The following is a 19,863-nucleotide window of genomic DNA, read 5'->3' as shown; positions in this document are numbered from 1 at the left end:
ACTGGATCATGATTCAGAGAACTGCATCTCTCATGAACGTGGCTTCTCCCCATCTTGTAGTTTCTTACATCCCCTGCCTTCATCTTCCCACTGCTTTTCCTTCCCCACGTTCTTCACCTTCCCCTTCTCAAAAGACAGAAAATGCACAATGACCTCAGGTTTGGTGATCTCCCAGGCATTTCACCCAGCTCTGAGGCACACCCAGGGTTCCTTCAGGGACACACTGCCTGAGGAGTCCTGCTGCTGGGGACTGCTGGGTTCTGCCTGCCAGGACCCCTCCAGGAGCACTGGCTGCTGCCCTGCCAGCTCCAACCCCAGTTCCAGACCCTTTTTGGAGGAGCTGGGATCTCCCTCGGGTCAGCGCTGGAGCTTTGCAGCCCAGGGTGGCTGGGGGACCTGAGCAAACCCATCCACAGCGCCAGCACGCCCTGGAACTCTTTGTGGGTACCACGGCTGCGTTTTCACACAGCATCTTTGCCTTCTGGAACGTGGGTGATGGTGGTCAGTGAGGGAGGGAACCCAATGTTCTGTGTTTCCCCTTTGTTAACCCACCAGAAGCGGGTTTTTGTGCTACAGCTGTAACTCTTGCATCTCAACACGCTTACAGCACACTCTCCCCTGGTTTACTGAGCTCCAAATTTAGCTTGTTACCTGTGACAGATTTATGGCTACGTTTATTACAGCAGTAACAGCTTCAGACAGCAGCTAAAAAGTGTCCAAAGAAAACGGATTATACAAAACCATGACGCCATAAAGAAGGCTGTAACAGAACACTGTGATTCAGCACAAAAGTGAAATGAAAGATACAGGCAGGAACAATGGTGTCGTGCTGGTTTTTTGGTGGGTTTTTTTTGGGTTTTTTTGACCAATATATGGTACTTCTGAAAAAAAGGGAGGCGGAAAATGATTAAAAACTAACAGATACTTGAAAAGAAAAGATGATTACAGGAACATTTTGTTCTCTAGGATTTTTTTATCAGATCCTGGAGAAAATAGCTGGCCAAGCTTGCTCTGTTCAAGCAAATTGCTGAACCTTGCAGGGTGAAGATACAACGCTGTAGAATATTATTCAAAATGTCTCTGGGGCTTTTCTAACAAGAAGAGCACGCATCTAATTAATTCTACCAATTTGTCTAATGGCCCCTTAAAATTCCCAAAACATGGCAAAAAGCAAAATGCTGATTCACAACCCTAAGAAACACAAAACTACTTCTGGCACAAGCAGGGGAGGATAAGAACACAAACGCAAATAATATTTCTTCTGCAGCTTTGGGTGAATACCTGTGCTCATTTTGTTGATATTCAGTTACTACAGGAAAGGTCAATAAATGTGTGTTGCAGTATGAAATGATAACATCCATACCAAGAGCCAAAGAATCCACAAATAATAACGTGGCTTTCCCTGATGTAGGATGAGAGCAAAGGTTCACAGTCAGTCCTCCAGCAGCAGCTGGGATTGTGTGTTTTCAGGGGATTACTTCCAGAAAAGGTGCACAGAGCTGAAGGGAAGGCAACAATATTGAGAGCGAATGGTCAAAAGTCTTTTGAACAGAATGTTCTCCAAAACTCCCAGCTCTTGAAGCTGTGTTTCTGTTTCTGGCTGATCCAAATGATGCAAATGCATGTGTGTGGGGGGTGAGCGCACAAACACACATTTTACTTCGGAGCAATCTGCAAAAAAATACCGAGAGTGAATTTCTCCCCAGGAGAGCAGGGTGACATTCAGGATGGCTCCTGCAGCTCATCTCCTGGTGCTGGGAGTTAGGTAACCGCTGCTGCTGGCTGCATGGGAAGGGAGGTGAGCAGAGAGCCCTCACTCCTGCCTCAGGCCACTTCCCACCCTCTCCACTCCCCTGGAAAATCACAAAGGAGTGGGCGGTGTGGGAAGGTTAACCCAATAAATTTCAGCAACGAAAACAGTGCCTTAACAAGCTAAAAAAACCCCAAACCCAAAACTCCTCCCAAAGCTATTGATCCTTCAGCTTAAAAAATCTGAACGCCATCTGATCATAAAGCTGGTGTTGAAATTCTGGCTCATTTCAGGGTTTAATCAGAGCAGTTTTAACACTATCAGAGCCAACCAGCAGAGGAGAGCTTTAAAAGAAGCCAGCACTGCTCCGTGGGCAGAAGTTATCTTGTGCAGAAGTGCCTGTGAAGCTGGTGCTGGGCACCCCGACCCCTCCTGCTCCATTTTCAGGGATTTCCAGCTGCAGCAGGGATCAGCAGAGTCCCCGGGAGATGCTGTGCATTACTCCCACCAAGAGGACACAGCTCACATCAGCTGCATTGGTGGTGTTCAGTGAGGTCACTGGGTCCTTTTCTGGGTTTGGATTTCGCTTTGGCAGAGAGGTGGGTACGAGGACAAGCATGTCAAAGCTGTCTGCTTGGATGCACCACCCCAAAATCCCTCCTGTAACTCCTCTTCTATTTACTAGGGGTGAAACTCGTCCTAAGCAGAGAGCTACATAAAGTCTACGTGTCACTGAGCTGCCTACTTTTATACCTTGAGCCCTTCCTGTGCACAGAATAAATGTAATCATTAGACAGCAAAGAAAATCAGTGATCTAATTAAACCCACTACCTTCTCCTCTACTTTTCTGAGCAAGAGAACAGCCCCAGCAACTGCCAGTTCATTGAAAGAGGCAAGAGCAGCGTTCATGTCCTTAGCTGTTCTCTTTTTCTCCCCAAACAATACATTTTTTGCTTTGTTTCTTCGTTGCCTTTCTCCAGCCTGTATATCAAATGCATTTCAGATGCCTGAGGATGGTACAGATAAGGAGATGAGCGCTTGTGCTTTGTGTTTGCTTGTGCTGGAGGTTGAACTCGTGTTGCAGAAATAAAATGTGAGGCCTGAGGGGCTGCTTGCTCTGCACAGTAAAAGCAGGGACCTTCAGCTGGGTCAGAGGTGGGTCCTGGGTGGTTTCAGGACCACAGTGGGGCAATGACAGTGTGTGACTTGGCTTCACCATGCATCTACCCCCGATCTGCAGGACCAGCAGATGGTAGGAGGAGCTATTTGTGGACTGGAGGATTTTTTTCCAAAAGTGTCTTCTGTCTACAAGCATTGCTCCCCGGCCACAGCTCTATAAATGTGCTTCAGCTCATTTGAAACCCTGACAGCAGCCACAGTCAGCACTGGAGTCAGGATGCAGCCATGGAAGTGATGAACTCACCGGCGCTACCCAGGAAAGGAGCTTGGTGCTACCAGGGCTCTTCCACCGCCTGAAATGTTCGGCAGAACTGCTCCACACCTGCCCAGCAGGTCTGCCCCTCTCTGGCATGCTCAGCCTGGCTGTGGCACAAACCAGACTCTGTCAGAAGCACACAGCCTGCTGCTCCTCTGTCACGCTGACTCTGATCAGCCCTGTGCCTCTGGATGCCCCTTCCAAGAGAAATCCAGCTGCTGCTGCTGGGAGCAGGTGGGAAGGCAGCTGAAAATGGGCTTTGGCCCCATCATTTCTGCACTTCCTTACACCTGGCTTGGTCCTCTGCACAGTCTGGGGAGCTCTTTGGCTGCTGAACCCTTGGAAGTTTGGTCCTTGTTCAGCACCCTTTGATTTCTCCTTTTCTGACACTTTGCAAGCAGCTTGCTGCCATCCTCTCTCCTCTCTGATGCTTCAACCTCAAGAAGTCTCAGCACACTCCACAAACACAGTTATCAATCCCTGCTGTACAAATGAGGAAACAGGAGCACACATTTTACTTCTGTCTCCTTCTTACAAGTGTCCCAGTTTTGGGAAGCTGAATTTGAAACAGTGAATGCAGTTACAGCCTCATTTTCAGCAACGCCGAAATCCAGCGTAAGCACCTACAAACACTGAACATTTTGGAAAAACTCGACCTAATCGTTGACCCAAGGTCATGCAGCAGAGTTAAGAAGTGAATCCAGATGTCCTGATGATTAGCTCTGTCTATTGGCATTCAGTCAAGTCCTCCCTCCTAAAATAAGCTTCCTGAAGCATCTAAGACTCTAGTCTTAGAACTCCCTTAAACATGCAGCCCTGGTAAGACCTGATTTTCAAGTGAAAAAGGGGGGGGAAAAACCCAGATCATTATTTTTTCCTCAAGTGATCAGTGAATGACCAATGAAAGGGCAGCTCAGAGTCACTTGATCTCAAACTTCTTCCTGTAAATAAAAAAGGGAAGATTCTTCTCCCTTTTCAAACAACATGATGAAAAAAATATTCTGTCTCAGTAATTCTAGACCTGAGTAATTAAATCTGCTCTCTGTTGCAATCTGTTTCCCATGTGTATCACCAATCTGGAATTTCTGGAATTCAATACATAAGGAAGCTATTCAATAAAAGGAAATACTATGGCAAAAGGATTAGAGATAGGTCTGGACCAGACTGAAAGACTCTCTGTATCAGAGAAGAATCCAGAATTCAACTTTTCCATTTTGGCCGGTATCTCAAACCAAACACTGCAAACACAATGGAACTCCCAGAGCCAGGCCACCTCTCACCTCTGGTTCACAAGAAAAGAGGGAACAAGTGGAGGAGACCTGTGTGGTACTGCAGCAGAAGTGGAACAGCCCTACCTGTCTGTACAGTTTAACTGCTCAGCAGAATAGAATAAAACAGAATATTCCAGTTGGAAGGGACCTACAGTGACCAGCTAGTCCATCCCACTTCAGGGCTGACCCAAAGTTAAAGTGTGGCATTATGGGCATTGTCCAAATTCCTCCTAAATGCTGTCAGGCTTGGGGAATTGGGGAATTCCTCTCTAGGAAGCCTGTTCCAGTTTTTGACCACCCTCTCCTTAAAGAAAGGCTTTCAACGTCCAGTTTATGTAAAAGACCTGTGAGAAAATTATAGAGCTTTGGTAGTTAAAATTCAAAGTCTTCCCTGCAAGCTCAGAGTTATATCTACTTATCCATTAAATGAATATCAAAGGATTCACTGCAGCTGAGCTAACTGACCTCATTTTACATCCCTGGCTTTAAGCATTCAAGTTCAAGCGTAAGAAACTTCCTTACCCTCCTGGCGTGTTTAATTCTGGAGCATCCCAGGTATAACCAGTCATATTTTATAACATATATCAGTTACAATTTGCACCTAAGTCAAAAGGCATTTAAACAAAGCCCCTTAGGTTTCAGAGTACGCCTTATCCTCATTTGGCTCCCAGAATTTCAGCTGCTTCCCTTAAATGATCTGCTCACATCTGCTCCCCAGCTGAGCCACGCTCATGCCCCACTGACCCGACCACTGCCATCTCTGTAATCTTGCAGCTGAGAATAACCAGCAATGCACTCAGCCTTTTCAAGAAGCAGGAGGCAGAGAAGAGCCAGCCTTTATATAACAGGGAAAAGTAGGATTGCAGAGAAAAAAGCCATCGTTCAGCTAAGGTGAGTACGGGGAGCTGCACGCCTGAAGTGCCCCGGTCCAGTTCCCCCGGGCAGCGCAGGCTGGGGGTGTCAGCATCTTGCAGGATTACTCCCTGCAGTGGCAGCTGGCAGATATTTTTCTAATAGAGAGCACAGCAGCACCGTTCACACTCTGTTTGAGTCTATTTGCTGCTGCTCCTATTCAAACTCGGCTAATCCCATCAAGTTATTTCTTGGCCTGTGCCTTAGAGCTGAGTGAGTAAACACCTTTCATAAGGTCTGAGCCCACTTGTTTCAAGTGCACGATTAAGGGCTAGGCTGGAGCACTACTGTGAGAAAACCCACCTCATCACTGGCAATTTCCAAAATCGCTCACAGGTGTCTTGAAGTGGCACTTTCCCACCCAGTGTTTTGCTCCTTGCATTGCAAATATAAGATACGGTCGCAAAGGGGCACAAACACCAAATATCCAAAAAAATCTGCCCCAGGGAACTGCCCTTTGGGCTGAGAACAGCTCCTGATGGCACCACTTAGAGACTGTGAGGCAAAATGTTTTCTGTGGCTACCAGACCTTCCCCACAGATGTCTCTTCTTGTTTACCGTGAAGAAGACAGATGACAAATATAGCCAGCAACTGCATTTTGGACAAAGCTGTACTCATTTGTAGTATTTGCATTAAGTAACACTAGAAGACAGATGCAACAGAAAAGATGTTGTCCCGACTCTAATTCCTTCTCTGGTACACCAGCTATCGAAGTTTACAAGTTTTTGTCAAGAAGAATTGTTGCCACTTGTGCTGGTATTGCTAATAATAGAACTGATCTTGCTAATAAAATAACCGGGGTATTTTCTCCTATTTTTAAAACACTCCCACACACTTCTCTGTTCTCTTCTCTGAGGTGCTTTTAACTCCACATCCAGTATTCTCTTTTGCACTATCTTGCCCACATCGCTCCTCAACTAGCTCCTCAAAAGATGTTTATTTGTTTCGAAAGCTTGGGGAATAAAGGAATATTTAAACAATTAATTGCAATCATATTCATCATCCTGCATGGTGCCATGGAAGAATAATGAGAAAGTGAAACTTCCCTTCAGGAAGAAGAAAAGATAACACAGAAGATCCACAGATATCTCTTTCTCTCTCATTACTTTCTTATCTTTTTTAGACTGCAAATATGTCAGTCACTGGAACACTTTCATACTAGGTCATTGTTGTTACACATATTATGCACAAAGACCCAAGGCCTCATTCTGTCGTGGATAAGCTATTCACACACATCCTTTTTCCCCCCCCTTACAGTTTATTTGCATGGCTGGCTGGATAATCAGTCACAATAACAAAATATGACTCAGCATGGCTGAATGGCCAATTCACTCTGGGGATTTTCTTGGAGGTTTTTTTTTCCCTTTTTTTTAACTATTGAAGGCCAGAAAAGATGTGTCACTCCCATATAACGTTAATGTAAAATATGTTTGATTAAACACAGAGGCCAGGGGAAGGGAGAGGATCAAACAGCACCATTTCTGCTGCCATGCCCTCAAAGAGGTTCTGGCTTCTTCAGCTGCTCTGACCAGTGCTGCAGGGTCCCTTGTGCCCCCCTGCAGCAGGGCCAGGGGGATTTCTCACAAAATCCCCTCCTCAGGGTGGAGGGAGGATGCAGGACAGAGAACTGGTCACGTTCCTCGAGGATGGGCATCCTTGATATTAAGGACATTTGTGTTTTTCTGGACATCTAAATTCCGTCTATGTGTTATTTACAGTTGTGCAAGCACACGGAATATTTTAAAACATGATTTATTTCACGTGTGCAATAGCCCAGGACTAAGAATCCTCCTAGTACCAGTCAAAAGCAGCACTGCAGTATGAGCACTAAATGAAATACGTGGGTCCCTCTCTCTCAAAGGATAACTCTCCTCTACTCAAGTAAGTTACTGGCACCAGCAAGGGACAGTGCCATCCTGCTGAGCAATCCTGGCTGCAGGGATGTGACTGACAGAGATGCTGGATAGGAATTCTCGACACCTCTGGTCCCTGGTTTTGAAGTAAGAGACTAGAAAAGCTGAAAAGGCTGCAGTGGGAGAACATGTTTCACCTGGGACAGAGTGAAAAGAGCACTTAGAGCTTCCAACCCAAAACTTTCAATGATTCTCTTTGGCTGTCCTCAAAGTGAGCCCCTGGTTACGATCAGTGCTGTCACAAAATGGAATCCAGAGTACCTAAACTTATTTCTTCTACACTGAAGTTAAAATGAATAAGAAATCAAGTACAGTGCCAAAAAATGCTTCTCCTCAGCCTCAGAAGCTTGTTTACCATTGCTGTGGTAGCTGAACTGCTGAATGAAATATTTACAACTATTCATGCAATCAAACTCATTTTCCTTAGGAAATAACTGATTAGGTATCTCACATCTGTTCCTGACAAGGATTTAAGCCTCTGCTGATCCCTATCTAGAGCTGACACGAATGTTAATGTTTTGGAAACCATCATCCTCGCCGGGAGGGTGATGACAGCCTCTCTGGGGCCGGTGGTGGCTCACGGCAGTGGGGAAGCTCTGCTGCCTCTGCAGCTGAAGGGTGACACAACCAGCCCAGTTTTCTCTAACCTTGTGACCCAGGGCTTGGGAAGCCTGGCAAGAGACAGAAGCTGGAGTAGAGCTCGATGCAGAATTATCTTGAGAATTATCTTCCTCTCCCTGTCAGAAGTTTTTTAGTACCTCCCAGCCGCTTGCTTCCCTTGTGCAGAGCAGCAATCCTGCTCCACCACGCCGCAGCATTGCACGCCATCCTCTCACCTCCTTCGGGGCCCTTTGATGGAAGCTGCTGCCTGTGTTGCAAGGCTGTAAGAAAAATCAGCTGCTAATAAAGCTGATTGACGTTACACCCTCATAAAGCATCATGTTCATGTCGGGAAAGACAAAAATTAATTACAAATTTTATTCTCAAATAAAAGCTGTTTCACGGGTAAGGAGTCAATGCCGATGCGCTATTAGAGAGAGAAATCTAATGTTTAGTTAATCTAATTCATCCAGCAATCCTCTTTTCCACAGGAAATTTAACGAGAGAACTTACCAAAAAAAGTAGGAAAAAAGAAGTTATTTATCTCAACATGCTCCTTATTTCTGCAAGAGCAAGGGAGAAATCTCCATTCCTCTCAGGTGAACTGGGAAGCTCAGCCACATCCCAGTGCCAAAGACACCAGTGACAGAAGAGTTGGTCTCTATCACTCCTGGTGAGGGTGATAACTGGGCTTCCTAAGTTCTGACAAGAGCAACCTGGCCAGCAGAAAACTTTTGGCAACGCTTATCAAGTTTCACCTCAAGGTCAAGGGACCAAAAAAAACCCCCCTCAAAATCATGAAATAAATGAACATCTGCCTGCAAATGACCTTGTAGAGCTGTAATTCAAATAGAAATGAAGTCTATGCAAGTGCCTGGAGAGTAATCTCTGAAACAGCCAGAAATGCTGCGTAAAAGTCGACCTCAAACACAATCCAAAGAAGATTAAACTGGCAATTCATCTCTCTTAGGAGTTCTATACATCATAAACAGGCATTATGTCTTCTATGTAAAGCAGCTCATTATCTGATTTATTCACCTATATCTCTTCGTAGTCAAACAATTCCAACCAGGCTACATTAGAAAATCCCAGAAAAATTTCCTCAGCACTGCAACTTTTGAAATAATTTGATGATTTATAAAATTTCACTTACTGTACAACTAAATTCATGTTTCTTAATATAATACACTATCTCTAAGGACAATTTTAAAGAAAGATGCTATCCCAGCTGGATCATTTATTAATATTCACATGCTTTCCTTCAAGAAAAAATCAAAACACAGAAGTTGTTCTTGTTGGTGTTCATCTTTTTTTTATCCCCCAAGTGAAAACAGAAATTCTGCTCTAGTCACAACAGCGTACTACCAACAAACTCATCACTCTGACACTTCACACTCCATCTGAACACTCCTAGCCCTTCAAACTATGAATATATCCAGTATAAGGAATTCAGCTCCAGATTCAAAACACGTTGCCCCGGATAAGACAAAGTTCTGACTCAGCCTCATTTCAGGTTTACAAATGGCTTGGTGGCAATTTTAGTCCTTTTTTTTTTTTTTTTTTTTTTGCAATTATTCCTCTCCCATTTTAGGCAATGGATCTTTGCCCTCTCCGGACAACATACCAGGACTATTGCAGAATAATATACACCTCCCTTCTAACAACCTTCTTCTGGGAGCCTCTCCTTCCACACTCTGAATTATTTCCAGAAAGCTGAAAAACAGGACTGCAGACAATTTTCCCATGTAAAATAATTTTCAGCGAGGCTCCCTGACTTGTACAAACTCCCCCAGGTAATGGACCTCAGCTCCAGTCCCAGCAAGGCACAGACACCAGGAGCTCTCGCTGCTGAGAGGACAAGCCCCAAGAGACGTGAAGATGGCTCAGGTAAGAGAGTGCTTTCTCAGAAGTCCAAGCTGCAGCAGAATGAGCAACAGGAATTGTCTGTCCCAATTTTTCAGGGCTGGCACTCAAGGGCCAGCGTAAGCTCCCCGGGCAATTCCGCAGCTCCACATCGCTGCTGCCCTGTGGGAGGTTAACCCCAGAGCTCATGACGGAAAGAAAACACAGTAACTCACTTTTCCTATGTTGACACATTGCCTCCGCTAATGAGGAGGCTCAGCCCTCTGCACAAGCAAAATTAAACAGAAAATGTAGGTGTTTAGATTAGCAGAAAGAGTTTGTTTTATTAATACTTCCTCCTGCGCGCTCTCCACGGAAAGCCTGCCCCAAAAGGAAGCCATTGCAATTCTTCAAGAGAAAAGGCAAGCTATTAATACTCATCTTTAATAAATACATCAGTGGCGGAGTCAACCCAAGCCCTGCCTTTTCGTCTCATGTGCCTCATTTAACACACACACATTAATGCACCACTTAATAAAATTTGATTGGAAGCAGTTTGATCAGAGCGAGTGTTTTTAAGTTTCTGTAAATTGAGCCAGTGTACGTTGCACTCAGAGACAGGACAAACAGGTTTATGGTCAAACTTCCTCAGCAAGGGGTGTAACCCTCCCCAGCTATTAGAGCCTCCCTAATTGCTGCCTTTGCTGTGACAAGCCAGCAGTGGACCAAACACACGGCATCCTCCTCTGTACATAAACACCTATTTGCAGCTTGTGCAGCAGAGCTTTGAACAGCCTAAACCCCAGCACTGACTCCCAGGAACATCCATTTTTCTCTGCAGCTGATACTTTGGGAGAGGTCCCCACAAAGAAGCTGGTGGGAGTTCAACCTTCGTCTTCATCAGGGCCAGGGGTTTATCTCATCCCCTTCAGATAAAGCCTCTGCATTGGCTTCAAAATCTTCCTGTAACGCTGCCTTGGCTGTGCAAAACACCTGTTGGCAATGGGAGCTCTTATCAGCTCATCTATTGCTCATTAATTATCCAAAAATTGGTTTACTTAGTAGGTTGTTTATGATCAGAACTTTATTGTCCAGAAGCAACGCACTGCACTGTGCTGTGCATTAAACCAAGATCAAAGTAGGCTGAGCCCAGAAGAGAACCAACAAACCTCATTAATTTCTTTCAAGCGTGTGTGTATGCGTGTGTTTGTGGGCTGAACAGATGAAGCAAGGGAGGAGATTAGCATTTTTATGGATCTGATTCCTGCCATTGCTACATACTCGAAAATCTTGCCTAGGCTTGGGCAGTTTGTAAACAAGAATAAGCACACCTACAAATATCTCTGCATTTATCTATTAGTCAATCAGTTAATCAATCTGCCTGTAACTGAAACGCAACAAAGCACCTCACATTTACTTAGAGGTGAGGGGGAACACCTCGATGATCCTTCCAGCTCAGAGTATTCCATAATCATGGGGAGACAGAAGCTCAGGGCAGATCTCTGCTGAGCCCTGGATAAAGAGTCAGGGCACAGAGAACAGTGCAGGTACCACACAGCAGCCAGCCAAAACCCGGGAATTCCGTGTAAAACTCTGAGAGCACATCTCTGTTTCACCCAACAGGCCCCTGCAGAGCAGCCCTGGAGAACTGAGGCCCCAGAAGCTGCTGGAAGGTGCCGTGCAGGGCGGCAGAGCTCTCCTTGCCACGGCAGAGCGGTGCAGGAAGACCAGATCCTTTGCCGTCCCTGCCTGCTCGGGATGGCAGGTGACAGGGATCCAGCAGGAGGGCGGTACAGCCAGTCTGTCAGCTCTGAACAGATCGGGCAGCAGAAGCTTTGAAGGCAGTTGTTAGGCAGGGTCAGCTCTCTGATCACACCCGGAACGCGCGTGCGGCCCTGCAAACCGCCCGATGCTCACCTCCCACCAGCAGAGCCCAGTTCCAGCTGCACAGGTGTGTGTGTGTGTGTGTTTGTGTGTGTGCACCAGCCCTCCAAAGTCAGAGCTCCAAGGCCTTGCCCTGCCTCCCTCCCTCGCTCCCAAGGGAGGATGTTTTGCAGCGTTCTCCGCGGCAACGTTTAGCGAGCCTCTCGGTTACCATAGCGTTACGGGCTAAAGGAATGTCGACAAATTAATCAATTGTACAATTGTGTTTGCCTAAGAATACGAGTCAGTCAGATGATTCAATGCATTTCAACAGCTCCATGGAGTTTGGTTAACGCACTTCCTCTTCCACCACCTCAGCGTTACCCTCGCTGGCGCTGACGTTTTTCAATATTTCAATTTCCCTTTACAGGCAGATTGGCAGGTAGGCGATCTCTGCTGCAGGCTAAGTTGAGCTGCTTGCTTTCTTCCTTTCCTGCCTCACTTCTGTCTTGTTTTATCGACTTCCTTCTCTCTTTCTTGTAATAAGATGGACATCATACATTCAACTTTACGCTAACCACACTGTGCTTTTAAAGTTACTAATTCATCACCAATGGCCAGCAGTCACTTCTTTCTTCTAGATTTTATCCTGCACGATTTAGAGAATTTTGCTCTGACCAGAGCCGAGATGATACTAAGTCCAGGTTTCCCACTTATTTTAGGAACATCAGGTTACAGCAACATCTCTTCAACCTGCTGAGCAGCACCATAAGCCCGAGAGCACATCCTCACATCACACAATAAACTTATGATACACATAAGAAGCATGCAAGATTAAACTGTTCTGTGACACAGCAAAGGTGAAGATCCCTGCCAGTACTGCAAGCCCACGGAGCCACACATTTATGCCAGCAACAGATCCTGGAAAATACTCCATTAAGTATTAATATGGTTACTGCAACACAGTCTGAAGGAAAAAGATTTTTGGCCCAAAATCTGATGAATGGGTTGAACCAGAGAGCATGCCAGAAAAACCTGCAGGCAATTGTGCCTGTCTAATGCTACCAGGAGTCTGCACTGTACATTTTCAATGTCTAGTGCTTGAGACGAACTCAGATGTGGGAGGAAAAAAGATTCAAACCTGCAGCAACAGAGAAAATTATTTCTTGCCTCATCTCCCAAGAAACAGCAGAAGACTTGATACACGGGGTTAAAAGTGTAAACAAACAAGATCCATTCTCCTTTCAAGCACACATTAAAAATATGACTACACTGCAGACCAAAGAACTAACTCTGCAAATGTAATTTCCTATCTCCGGGAACTCTAATTTAATTGTATAATCTCTTTCATAAGATTATCAAGATCTATCTCAAAACTACCCTAATTGAAAGAGTCTTATGCAACATCAACCCCTGGGTAGCTACAAGCTTTCTTCTAATTCCCCACCCAAATTTATTCATGACTAATTTAGAAAATTTGACCAAGTGCAGATGCTATCTTTTAGCTTATTTTTTTCTGCCCTCTTGCTATATAGTTCCAACTGTGTGTAAAATACCCCACTGTAGACTGTCCCTTTATTGGTTCACCTGGCCAGAGCTAAACAAACGATGCTCTTTAACCTCACTTTGTACAACAGATGGTCTGTGTAGCCGTATCTCTAGCTCTCCTACCACTGTAATTCAATGTTTTCTCGACAGGGGTGTCCATAACTATGCAAAACGTCAGCAAACCACTCCAAAAGCAACGTGGAGCTCTTGTGTTGACGCCCTGTATGATGATTTGTACAATGACTGTATCACACTTCCCTGGATTTCTCTGATTATTTTCCTTTGGTATCCAAGGATGTCAGCGGTCCCTTTCCCAGCTGTATCTCAGTGCTTACTCCAGGTATCTTCTGAGCAGCCAGGGCATCCACTTCTCTCCCTTCTGCCATGGACAACGGATGAGTTCCACTGCTCTCCATGCTTACAACTTCACCGACTTTGCACTCAGCACTATTAAATGCCATTTTACGTCTATCACTCCCAATCAACAAAGCCATCTAAATTCCTTTTGTGTGACAGTCTGATCCTCCTCTCTACTGACAATACCTCCCAGTTTTTTGTCATCCCACACAGCTCCTGGGCACACGCCAGACCCTGCACACAGGTCAGAGCAGATCCATCCAACAGGTCCAAGCCTGGTCCCAGGGAGCAACACCAAAATCTCCCTCCATGCTGATGACTTTCTCTGAATACCTCTTCCCACTCAGACAACTTTATTTGCATTCAGTGGTTGTATCTTTTCTTTTCCACCTTTCAATCCTTGTCTTGAGCCACCATCACCGTTTTAAGCCGTAACATCCTGTGGGACATGGTATCAAATGCTTGGCTTTAGATAAATGACATTCCTACCCTACCCCACCTAAATAATCGGTAATACGACAAAGATGTTAGATAAGTCTAGCACAATCCATCTTTGATAAAATCTTCTTGTAATTTAGCCTGCTTCCTCATTATTTCCATGTCTAATTATTCTTTCCTACAAAATACGTCATGAGACGCTGGGTACTGTTGCGCTCAGACCAGCTGGCCTAACATTTCCTGCATTGCTTTTTTATTTTCTGACTCTCTAGGGAGTCTCTAGGACACAAATGCTTGCCCTCTTCTGCATCTGAGGAGCCATGGGAGAGCCTCGCTCAAGCTATGCAAGCCTTGTGTCACTGCTTTCAGTATTCCAGGACTGGGATTATTGGCACCTCTTCATTTGTCTCACCAAGATATTTAAGTTTTCCCTGGGTTTTTTTTTTTTTTTTTTTTTTTTTTTTAAACCTTTACTATGAATAGCTTTCACTTGCCTGCAGATTTGTCAGTAATTACACTCTGTTCCAGATTCTACAGAAGGTTCTGCTTTCATGAGAAAGTTGTGTCATTATTTAGAGACATCAGTTCCCCTTCCAGTTTAGGCATGTCTAATTTCAGTTCTGTGCAAATTGACTAAGTGAAGGTTTTGGCTGAACCCAAATAAGCTCATTTTAACCAAAATAAGGATGTCCTTAGCTAAGGTCACATTGGGGTAATCAAATCACTTTAAAAACAGACTTAAACTAAATTGGTGTAATTTCCCCATGTAGACAAGGCCAAAGACAATAAAGGAATCTGAAGTAGGTCAAAGTCCCTCATTAATTGCACAGACCTTTGTGGTTTGACTGAAGCTGGTGATTCGGAGGCTGGGCAGATGTGCAGCCCAGCAAGCCCAGCTGTGCACAGAGCTCTTGCTGGGGCCTTCCACCACCTCAGCATCCCTTAAATCTGGGCTTAAGTGAGACTGGAGTAACAATAAATAGTGTCTTGCAGGACTTTTCTACAGGGACATTGCTCCCTCAGCTTTAGGGCCACAGGGCACACAGGCCATACACAGCAAAGCAGCAGTGAAAGGAGGCAAAACCCCAATGGCCTCAGCCTGGGCTGAGGATGGGACAGAGCTGGTGGAGCTGCAGCAGGTCAGCCCATCACCAGGGCCATCCTGGTGGGGACAGAGCTGCTCTGCACAGGGGGCAGAGCACAGCCCCAGCAGAGCCAGGGCTCGCTGCAAAGAAGGGTGTCATCCAGGTCCTAACAAATAAATACAGTTGTTGGACCTGCCCGATTTCCCTGACAGAGATTTGTAACTGAAGCGATAGCGAGGTCTGTCATTTCAACAATACCAGAAGACACTGGTTCGTGCTATTTTGGTTTCTGTAAGTTTCACTGTTCTGTTTCAAGCCATACTATTTCACTAGGATCTGTAACTGTTGCAGTACAAGCCCGAATTCACTTGTTCTGGTATAAGCACATAGCTTATTTCTCCAGTCTTGAAAGGATGATCCATGCTGGCATTAAAACCTTTGTACCATTACACGTGAATCTCAGGAGGCTGAGTATTTTAGGACAAAACAAAGTTACTTCTGTGCATAGACAAGCCCTGGCTCCAAACTGTAAAGACATCCTACCAATACTTTGATACTACTAATGAGCAGAAGTTGGATCTGACATCAGTATCTCTGCAATGTACTGCCACTTCCTCCATCATGAGACTTTAATTACGAACTCCTCATTTGCTAATTTTAATCTTTAACTCTGAGCTATTTTTGTGTACTTGATGTACGTCTTAAACCAGGAAAATAATTTAATATACAGATATAGTCTCAGTGGCTAAAACCCAGGAACTATCATATATCTCACTGAAGTTTGAAGTTTACAAAAACATTTCAAAGCAATTTTACTCTTTTCTCTAAATCGACTAACTATAATCCACGGCTTGGAACAATCAGAATAAGTGTGCAGCAAGCAACCACTCCTAAAGCCATTTCCATTTTTCCTATTACCTCTTCCAGAAGAACTCTGAAGATTCGGTAGCGCACGTGTTTAGCCCAAGAGACACAAACGCCTCCCTTCCACACAAATGTCAACTTTTGGCTTTCTCTGGAGCTTTCTGTCCTCATTAGTGCCTGCTGCATTTGTCAGGGCTCCATCAGCTGCAGAGTCCCGAGTGCTGTTGTTTGGTCCTCCCTGCTGCAGCACTGACACACTGGCTTACTCTGATTAGCACATCACAGGAGAAATTACCTTTTTTTTTTTTTTTTTTTTTTTTAATATGGTTTCTAAAGAAAAAAAAACAAAAAGACCACCCAAATCCAAATGTATTTTTCTGACTGAATAACCCTAGGAAGTTTATAAAAATTCTGCAAATTCCCAACCAAAACGCCACGTTGTCAGACATTCAGCTCCGGGGCTTCGCACCGCGTACTCCTGCTGCTTCACACAGCACCCGTTAGATCTGTAAAGCCCACACATCAAACCCATGAAGAGCTAGCTGTCCCTTTAAGCCAAATTCACATTTCCACAGCTAGGGATTAGCCAGCAGTGATCCAGCAAAATAAGGGCAGGGGAGAGCACCGGCACTCTGCTCAAAAATGAAGCGACTCCTAAGATTTTCTCATGTATACACCAGAACGTCTCATCCCTCCAGTGAAATCAGCACCACAGCTTTCACCACACACAGCAAAATAAACTTCGGCTAATAAATAACCCTCCCCTCCCCAGGCAGGTAAGGCATGGGGCATTTCAACAGCTTCGATTTCAGGGACATCATTTCCGGGGCCACTCCCCTGCTTGAAGGAGACAACTTCATTCAGGGATCGGGGGTACCTGGCACTCGGGGGCCAGTTCTGTCCCCAAAAAGGGACGGAGTGCTGGACTTCTCCAAAAGGCACCAAAAGCAGGGACCTGCTCTGCTCAGGAGCCTCCTGCCTCGGGGGCTGTGGCACTTCTCCAAGCTGCCCAAACCGCGTGTGACACCTCACTGGTGAATCACACCGGGCTCAGCTCCGACCTGCGCTTCCAGTGCCGGCTGCCCAGAGCGATCACTTCACAATTCCTGCCGCTGAGGAGCGAGGCGGGGAGCAACCATTCACAAATCCCTGCCTGAAACATGCGAGGGACTTTCAAAGCCTTCTTAATTCCCCACTTAAAACGTAAACATTCTGTAAAATCAAGCGACGCAACAACCCTGGCGGGAAGAATGCTTTTCAACCTGGATTTTAGATGCTAGCTTAGGGTGCAAGACTAATTTCGGAGGTTTTTCCTCCACACTGTTTTCAGCCAAACACATTCCTTGAACGACGAACTTCGAGGCAGAACGAGAACCCCGCCTGTCAGACCCTAAAATGGGTTTCCCTCAATCCCAAATCACTCCTGCGCTCACTCCCGAGCGGCGGTCCGTGGGCGCTGAGGCTCGGGGGTGTCGCTGCCCGGTCTCGGGATGCTCGGCGCTCCCGCATCCCGGTCCCAGAGCCCCCGTCCCGCCTGCCCTCCACAGCCAGAACCCCCCGGACACCCCGCGCCCGTCTTGACGGTACACGGATTTTTTATGGGGGAAAAAAAAAAAAAATAAACAAAATTTTTAAAAAATCAGAGGACTCGCGGCTGTCAGCTTTCGTTCTCAGAACTTACCTGGGACGGTCCTGGCAGCGTCCCGCGGAGGCAGAGCGGAGCGGCGAGTGCCGCACACCGGGGGCACCTCCCGGGCCGCAAGAGCGAGGATTCTCCCTCTCTCCCTCTCTCCCTCTCTCCCTCTCTCCCTCCCGCCTCTCCCCGGCAGGGCCGGCGGTCCCCGCGGCCGTACGTACCGTCTAGGAAGACGCGCGTCCCGGAGCCGCTCTCAGAGCCATGCCCAGCCCCGGCGCCGTGCCCCCCCGGCCGCAGGGGTTAGCGCTGCCCGCGGGGTCCCGCTGCCCGGCGGTGACATGGCATGAGCGCCGGCAGGGCGGGGGGCAGCGCCGGCGATGGCAAAGGCGCACGGGGGGCGGGACGCGGTGGGGGGGACACCAAGCTGCGGGCGGCCGCGGCGGGACTTGTGAAACTCGGCTGTGGCGGCGCGGCCGGTTGTGTAACGAGGCGGGCAGGGCCCGGCCCCCCCGGCACTGCACAGGCGCGCTGCTTCCCCGCCCCGCCGCCACCGGCACCGGCACCGCCGCCGGCACCGCGGCCACGGCGCGGGGCGGAGCGGAGCGCACGGGAGGAGCGGAGCGCATCCCGGCAGCGCATCCCGGCAGCGCATCTCGGCAGCGCGTCTCGGCAGCGCACCGGCGCAGCGCATCTCGGCAGCGCATCTCTGCAGCGCATCCCCACAGCGCACCGGCGCAGCGCATCCCCGCAGCGCATCCCCGCAGCGCATCCCCACAGCGCACCGGCGCAGCGCATCTCCGCGGGCGCGGGGTCCCGGCAGGGCCGGGCAGGGGGCGCGGGCAGAGGCGGTGTCGTGCTCCGGGAGGAACCGGCTGAAAGTAGGTCACGGCCGCCGCTCGGCGGGGACCGGCCGAAGGGTGGAGTCCTGCCGGGACCGGCCCGTTCCGCCTCCGTGCGCGGTTCTCTGCGGGAGCGGCGGAGCGAGGCGCGGCCCCGGCTGCCCCCACGGGCCCGGTGCGCTCCCGGCCGGTGCCGCTTCCATCGGCAGCGCGAGCTGTGCCCTGACGGGATTACTCATCCCGGACCGTGAGTCACCCATTTAACATTTGCCGCTTCCTTCCTCCTAGGTTTTTTTGGTTGTTTTTGTTTATTTTTTAAAATCCCCTTTCTCCGCTGTAACTATTTGCCCTCCTCTTCAGCAGCTCCGTTCCCCTGCCCGCGATTACAGCCGTGCGGAGCCGCAGCCGGGCGGGGAACCGCTGCTCGGTCCTGCCATGGGGTCCTGCCCATCGCCAGAGTTTGGTTTATGCTCCTCTTGTATCAGGAGTGCCCCAAAGCTGGGGCATTGACGCTGTCCTGAAGCCTCTTCCTCTCTTTTCTCCAGGTGCTGCCGGTGAGGACCAGCGCTGTGGTGGGAAGCCACATTTGGGACGACCTGGGAGAACATCGCTGGGACCCTGACTCCAAGCAGCTTCCAAAACTGAGTGCGCTCCCTTACCAACAAGTTAATTTTGGGGGTGCTTTCTTCCCCTCTCCACTTCAGCTCCTCTTGGAAAGCTGCTCCTTAACCTCTGCAATGCTGGCTGGGAGATCTGCTCCCTCTGGGAGCACATTGCTGCCTAGCAGCCCTTTCCCGCAGCTGGCATCCTCACCGCTGCCCAAATTCCTGTTCCTCTCCCGGCCCTCGTTCTGCTGGAGGAAAGGGGCAGGCAGCCTGCACGGCCCCGTCCCCACACGTGCCAGTGCCCCAAAGCACAGCACGGGGGACAAAGGCAGAACCACAAACGGGACCGTGGACAAAAGGCTTTGCTGTGAGGTTTTTAATATGAGCCTGATGCCAGCGAGGAAGGGGAAGTGACGTTGTCCCAGCAATAACGCTGAGGAACATCAGCTGTTATTGACGAGGACAAGTAAAAGGGCACCTTTGCACGCAGTTAATATTTCCTATTTGCTCTCCTGTCGGAGGCAGAGCAAATACCTTGGTTGAGCTGCCTGCCACAAGTGGCAAATCTCGTTTTCTCACTTAGAGCGGGGTTTTGAGGCACGCGGCCTCATCGTGCGAAACACAGCAACCCTTCCCTCCTTCATGTGGTAAAAATCCTTCCTGCTCACTTTCAGGCGAGATGAGAACAGGTGTCAAATGCAGCGTCTCTCCCCACTGTTACTTGGGCTGAGGTGTGTCTCTGCAGCCCTGTCCATCACCTGTGACACCGGGGTGTCACTGCCTCCCTACACGGGCATGCAGATGACATTTGGGGAAGGAGATGAGGAATGATGTAAAATCTTCTTTGGGGCCACATCCAGCTCTGACTGAGGCACTTTAAGCGCCCACAGACAGATGGGTGGGA

The 19,863-nt window shown here is 47.8% G+C and overlaps 1 protein-coding gene across 1 annotated transcript in view; it reads right to left on the bottom strand.

Moving 5' to 3' along the window:
* Positions 1 to 17,839, bottom strand: part of PASD1 (PAS domain containing repressor 1) — a 47,495-nt gene extending 29,656 nt beyond the window's left edge. The window contains exon 1 of the mRNA XM_058423225.1: positions 17,737 to 17,839. The gene's annotated coding sequence lies outside the window, so the exon portion shown is untranslated. The remainder of the gene's footprint in view (positions 1 to 17,736) is intronic.
* Between the last annotated feature and the right edge of the window lie 2,024 nt (positions 17,840 to 19,863).

This window comes from Hirundo rustica, chromosome 21, assembly GCF_015227805.2.
Source record: "Hirundo rustica isolate bHirRus1 chromosome 21, bHirRus1.pri.v3, whole genome shotgun sequence".
NCBI classification, from domain to species: domain Eukaryota; kingdom Metazoa; phylum Chordata; class Aves; order Passeriformes; family Hirundinidae; genus Hirundo; species Hirundo rustica.
The sequence above is the reverse complement of the archived record's forward strand: the minus strand, read 5'-3'. Positions and strand labels throughout refer to the sequence as shown.